General features: G+C 48.7%; 1 long non-coding RNA gene across 1 annotated transcript in view; it reads right to left on the reverse strand.

Moving 5' to 3' along the window:
• Positions 1-2,588, reverse strand: part of LOC137154801 (uncharacterized) — a 42,532-nt gene extending 39,944 nt beyond the window's left edge. Inside the window, exon 1 of the long non-coding RNA XR_010920297.1 lies at positions 1,703-2,588. This is a non-coding gene — a long non-coding RNA (uncharacterized lncRNA). The remainder of the gene's footprint in view (positions 1-1,702) is intronic.
• Positions 2,589-6,000: the final 3,412 nt, after the last annotated feature.

Here is a 6,000-nt window from a genome sequence, read left to right on the forward strand (position 1 = left end):
AGCTGCAGCCGCTGCTCCTGGTTGCCAGCTAGTGCCGGGGGAGGACCCCCCGGGCGGACACGGGCGAAGGGGAAGTTTGCTGGAGCGGTGGGGGTTGCTAGAGCCCAGGATTTACTGCACGATCCCCCCTTACGCTGCACCCCGCTGCCAGCAGACCCTAGCGCATGCACCGGCTAGCCGCGGCAGGGGTATGGTTTGATAAGCGGGGGATGCGCTAGTCCGTTTACACGCAGCCCTGCAGCCGTCCAGCCCAGCTAACTCCCCGCCGGCCCCCGGAGCCTGCCGAGCCGCTCCCACTGTTTACCTGTTGCACATCCAGCGTCCTTGCCAGGCGCAGCCCGCCGACCCCATCCCTCCACCGGCAAATGCGGAGGCTAATGCTGGGTCTGTTATTTCTGTGCCTGCCGCGGACAGCAAGCGAGTGAGGGCGAGGCGCAGCCGTGCTGGCTCTGGAGCTACAGACGCTCCCCCCGCCCCAGTCTCTCAGCGGCCCAGAATACTGATGCTGGCCGAGACTCGCCCCTAGTTAGCCGCGCCATCCTGGCCTCTGCTAGGGGGAAGATGCTCACCCAGGGGCCCTTCCACAGCAAGAGAGAACCGGAAGCTTCGGCGGGCGCTAGCGTTCACACGGCTCTGCCATGTCCCAGAGCAGGCAGCCGTCCCCGGTGCCGCCAGAAGTACTGAGAAGGAGTTAGGGGAAGTCTGTTGCAGACGGCTGGCAAACTACACAGACAGAGCAGCCGGGCTCGAAGGGAGTTGGGAGCCGATTTCCCAGGCAATCTGGGAAACACGTTGCCTGCATGTTCTGCGAGAAATGAGTTTGTGAGGCTTCTTCTCAAGAAACTTATGGGGAAGTAGGAAGTGCCTAGGGGGTTAGCAGAGAGGAAATGACATTTCGCAATACAGGATATAGATGAACCGTTCAGTGAGTTAATTGTACTTGACTTTTTTCCATTTAAATACAATCTTAACAGAACTATTCATCCACATTTTTGTTAATAATTAGAGTGGGTTTGCTGCTCCCCTTCCGCCCAGCCCCCAAGAAGAACAATTAACGGTGTGGATTTGTTTTAATTCCCTTACATCTGTGTAATTATAATCACATTAGAAATCAATCAGCTCTGGTCATTACCATTAGCGCTATGGCTCATCAACCGAACACCAGTCATGCTAATTAGCTGAATGAAACATAAGTTCTTGTTGTGTAAACTGACGCTCAACTCCAATCAGCACTAAATTCAAGCAGCAATTTACTTACCGCAATTGAAAATATATTAAAGGCTCTAAAAAAAGTACGAACTGTTCATTTTGAGCGTTATAAGTACCAAGTGACAAACACAGGTAAATAGGATCCGTAATTAATTAGGTGCGTCGGGGGCGAGGGGGGTGTTGTATAAACAGAAAGGTGTAGCTTCTGTGGGGGAAGGGAAAGTCAGCCGTTTCGCTTTGTGGGATCCTCAACTAATTCACGTGCATTAGAAGAGACATCACAGACACCAGTGTGAACGCAGATGAGGACCTCTAGCAAACGAGATAAAGGTCTTTAGTTCGTGGGGAGAACCTCTCTTCCGCCTATGATAATTGTGTAAAATCTAGCACTGGATTTAAAAAAAAAAATCACCACATCAACTTTTCCCCCAAAAAAGGAAGTGAATATCCCGTCACCTATATTAAAATATCGAGCGTGTCTAGGGCACCTTACCTGGCTTGGTACCTCACATGGAGAGATGAGCTCTTCAAAGAGACAACTGAGCATGTCACGTGATTTCATCAGCGAGGAAGCTTTGATCTTCTACGGTGGCGTCTTGACCTTCAAATCTCCCCTGTGCAGCCCTTAATATGACGAAACCAGGGTTTTACCCACTGCAGGACAAGGCCCGTTGCTGGGAGCCGGATGGCCGAGCTGCAGCATGGCCCGGGAATGCCTTGCCTTGGAAGTGTCTCCTTGTGGCTCTCACAGCTGCACTTCGTGTCTTAGGAACACAGGTCATCTCAAGACGCGCGCACAGAAACACGCAACCCCATCGCTCGTGCTGAAGTGGGGCAGAATTGTAGGCGTTCAGAAGGGACGCTATGGTACGTTTTGTTCTGGTTTGCTCGTCTAGCCTGAACTTCAGGCCACTCTCCTGTATCGAGCCACACGCAGGCATGGGAGTGTAATGATCTCCTAGCTCTGACATCTAGTCGATTTTACACACGGTAATTATGGCTATTGCCTCCTCAAACACATTTCTGTTCCATCTTCAGTTGGGCAGAGACCAATGAGCAAACAGTTGATGCTGTTGCACGATTAGTTACTAGTAGTAGCGTTGTTATAAACGGCAGAAGAAAACGTACCGTACAGCCCCGCCTACATCAGACATGCCCAAAGGGGATTCCTGGGGCGTCCCCCTCCCAGGGCTGGTCTCCAGCGGTCATAGACGGAGGCACAAGTTTTGCAGTCCGTCTCAGGTCCAGCCAATTGCTGTTTGCAGTCCGATGGCAAAAGGTATACAAAGGCCACTCACAGTCACCAGCTGTGCAGCTAGAGGTTTCCTAAAGTCTTGCTAGTGGCCAAGTTCTGTGCTACGACAGCTGGAGACCCTCAAGGGCCGGGTTAAAACACGGTCTGGGGGAAACCTGCAGACTGAACTCGGTTTATATCTTACACACTGTGCCCAATTACTACAGGTGTAGCCCATGTGTCGCTACTTGCACAATTAGCCGCTTTAAACCCAAAGTAGCAGAGTGGTGCTCTCTGATAACACGGGGAAAAGCAGACAAGTCTAATAAATTCATAAGAGCCTAGGCATACTCCAAGCACTGCCAGCCGTACGCGGTCAATCAATTACTCTCTGGCCTGTGTAAGAAGCGCAGGCTTAAATCCCTAGCTAGGAGTTTGGAGCTTTTTGTTCGTAGGGATCCTAAATTGTCCAAGCCCTGCAGCTAAAGAGCTGCAGCAGGAGCAACGACTTCCTTTACATCCCCAGACATCTGCTAAATCAACCTCGTTCTTTCGCTTTTTAGTAGGATTTAGTGTTGGGGAGAAAAATCATCCTCCCACGGCTTCTGCACAGTGAACTAGTCAATGACCTCCTTTCTGCACTTCAGACAGGAGCCTACGATTTGAACTCATTGTTTACTGTGGTTTGGTTTCTTAATGGTTGGGATTTTAATCTAGTTGCGTTTTCAGTAAATTAAATCCGGTCTCTAGCTGTCTAATAAAGAGTAGTAATTAACCCTAATGGCAGGGCTGCCGCGAGATGGAACTGAGTCATTCAGAAAGGAGAAAGGTTCACGAAAGTTTAGCTCCTTGTTCAAACGCTGACTCAGGCTTTGGTTATGGTGCCCAGAGTATTCTGGCACCCCGTGTTGTCTCACTTAAAGGGAACCTCTCTATACGGTCTAGGAAATGAGTGGGTAAAGTACACACAACTTTTTACCCACGAGACCACCTGAAGATAACGACTTATCTTGCGGTGAATGTTAACAGGGATCAGGTTTTGTAACGCTCTGAACAAAATCCAGTGCGGAAGGATTCGCCTTTGCTTTCTTTATTGACAGACGTGAAATCAAACGATCTGAAGGGATATTTAAATACATTCATTTCAGTGCCGTTTGCCGAGCCCTTTGCAAGAAAATGATTAATGTCTGCCCAAGCTTTAATGGGGTGATCAGAGGCTTATGGGACCCAAAGCGCCCGAGAGAAATATTTTAGTACTCCATAACTGATAGGGGGAGAAGATGCACCAAAACAAATAAATAAATAAACAAAGGCTTCCCTTAACTCTGTGTGATCTGCAGACGAAAGAAACATGTAAACGCTGGTGCTCGGTATTCATGCCATATTTGCACATGAAATCCACGTGAATATTTCCTGGGCTGGAGCAAACATTGGTTGAATTCTTGCAGGGGTTTTTTTTTCCTGAATTCAACGGAATGCTTCATCTGAGGGATCTTAAGTAACAAGGCAAGGGGGTTTCGGGAGGTAGGGGGAGGGAAAGTGGTTTGTTTACTGCAAGATGAAGGCACCTTTCCTTCTGTATGTCCAGCCCGGATGCAGATTGCATCGAAGCCATTCCATTGCTTCCCTCCCGATTGACCTGTAACAAACACACGGAGAGTCAAGTTTCTCTATAAGCCTCCAGGAAACCGCTCTCTGGATGTAACACGGGCTTTGAAATCAGCGTGACCGTTGCACGTGGGTTCGAATCCCCTGCCTGAAGAGAGCAAAGGCGCGCGGACGAGCTGTTTCTTAGGGCTGGAGCCGGATTCAGCGAGAGCAGGATCAGGCTCTTACTGTTCGGTGCGTTGTGGCGGTGGCCCTGGAGTTGAGGTTCTAGTGTGGATCGTAGAACCAGATGCACTGGAGCTGTACAGTTGAGCTCTGCCACAACCAAGACCCAACCCCTCCCCCCGGGATCCTTGCATGGGGCGCAGAATTCAATACAGAGCACAGTCATGAACTCTTATTAAAAACAAAGTTTCTTCTGGCTATGGATATAGCGCACCACTTGCTTCTATTACAATAATTCCTGTGTGTAACTTGTAAATAAAAGCTTCGCTGTAGGGGTTTATTATTGTTATTATTTCTTTGCTGCTGTCCCGGGCTGAGAGTGGTTCTCAGTGCGTCCGCACACTTACACCGCAAAAAACAAAAACAAAACAACCCCAAACCCTGTCCGTTAGATCAAATCCAGAATGTTATTCCAGTGTTAAACAATTCCGCAGCTATACCCAACACCGGTAGTGTCCCGCTCTTGAACCTGGAATTTTCTCTTTCCATTGGGTTCTGATTTAAATGTATAGTACTTCAATATAGTTTGTTAAAGAAGAATCCATCCCCCTGCCCTAACGGGGAATTATGATGCGAACTTTGTGTTTCCTCATTCAAACGGCAATGGGAACCCCACTATCATACTAGACGATGCCCGTGTAAAAGTGAAGTATTCATTCCGAATTCCCCCAGCCTTTTCATGACTGGGCCATAAATCTGGGAGCTGCAAACTCCTTATGATTTAATTTAATTTAATGCAATTGTTGTGGAGGAAAAGGTCTCCCACCTGCGCAACTGCTTTGAATGGGATCTGAAATGCGATCACAGATCCGTGCACAATGTGCTGAATAGTGTCACTTTAATGCTATGACAACAAGCTAATAGAAAAGAAAACGACCGTGAAGGCTGGCACACATCTTCATGTAGTTGTGCCCAAAATGTGCAGGGGTCCCTGTATGTTGTTTCACGCGTGCCTCAGCGGCTTGACACAGTAAGTGAGGGATCGCTTTCCTTCCCAAAGATATTGATGTCTGTCAGTGCCGTGACCTTACCATTGCTGACACATCGCTTCCTCCTGCTCATTAAATATAATTGTGTTTAAACAAATGCTTCTGGCCAACATATGCAGTTTGTTCTCCTGGGAAGGGCGCTTTTTGAGCCCGGCTCAGGAGCTCTGGAATGAATTTAGCTCTGCCCTGGCTCGCTGGGAGACTTCAGACAAGTCACCTACTCGCTGTGCGGCTACTTTCCTTAGCTGTAAAATGGCCCTTGGAATGTTCTGAATACATGTTGCTGATTGGGCGGGCCGAATAAACCAAACGATTATCGCAGGAATCCAGCATCTCAGTACATTACCGGACCACAGCAAGAGCAGCCTTAGCCTCCGTGCGCACTAAACCAGTCACTACGGCTCCACTGCCACTGGGCACTACAGTCCCTTGGCTCGGACGTAGATCCATCGCTGTCCTGCACAAAACTGGTGTTCTCTCACCTTGGCTTCTCGTACTGCATATTATTTATAGGAGAAATACTGACCTGAGAAATAATGTCATAGAAAGTAGAGCGAGCTAATCTAGCCAATCACGATTTGTACTCGTTTGATATTTTTCTCTGTCGCCCCTCACCACACTAGCTAAGCGCTGACCAGTGCGAACCGGAGTAATTCTTTCCAGATCCCAGTTCTTTCCAGCCTCTTGATGAACTGATACCTACTGAACCCTCCTCAGACCAACATCAAACCTCAT

Source organism: Emydura macquarii, unplaced genomic scaffold, assembly GCF_026122565.2.
Source record: "Emydura macquarii macquarii isolate MOO-44397 ecotype Brisbane River unplaced genomic scaffold, CSIRO-AGI_Emac_v2 contig_295, whole genome shotgun sequence".
NCBI lineage: Eukaryota > Metazoa > Chordata > Testudines > Chelidae > Emydura > Emydura macquarii.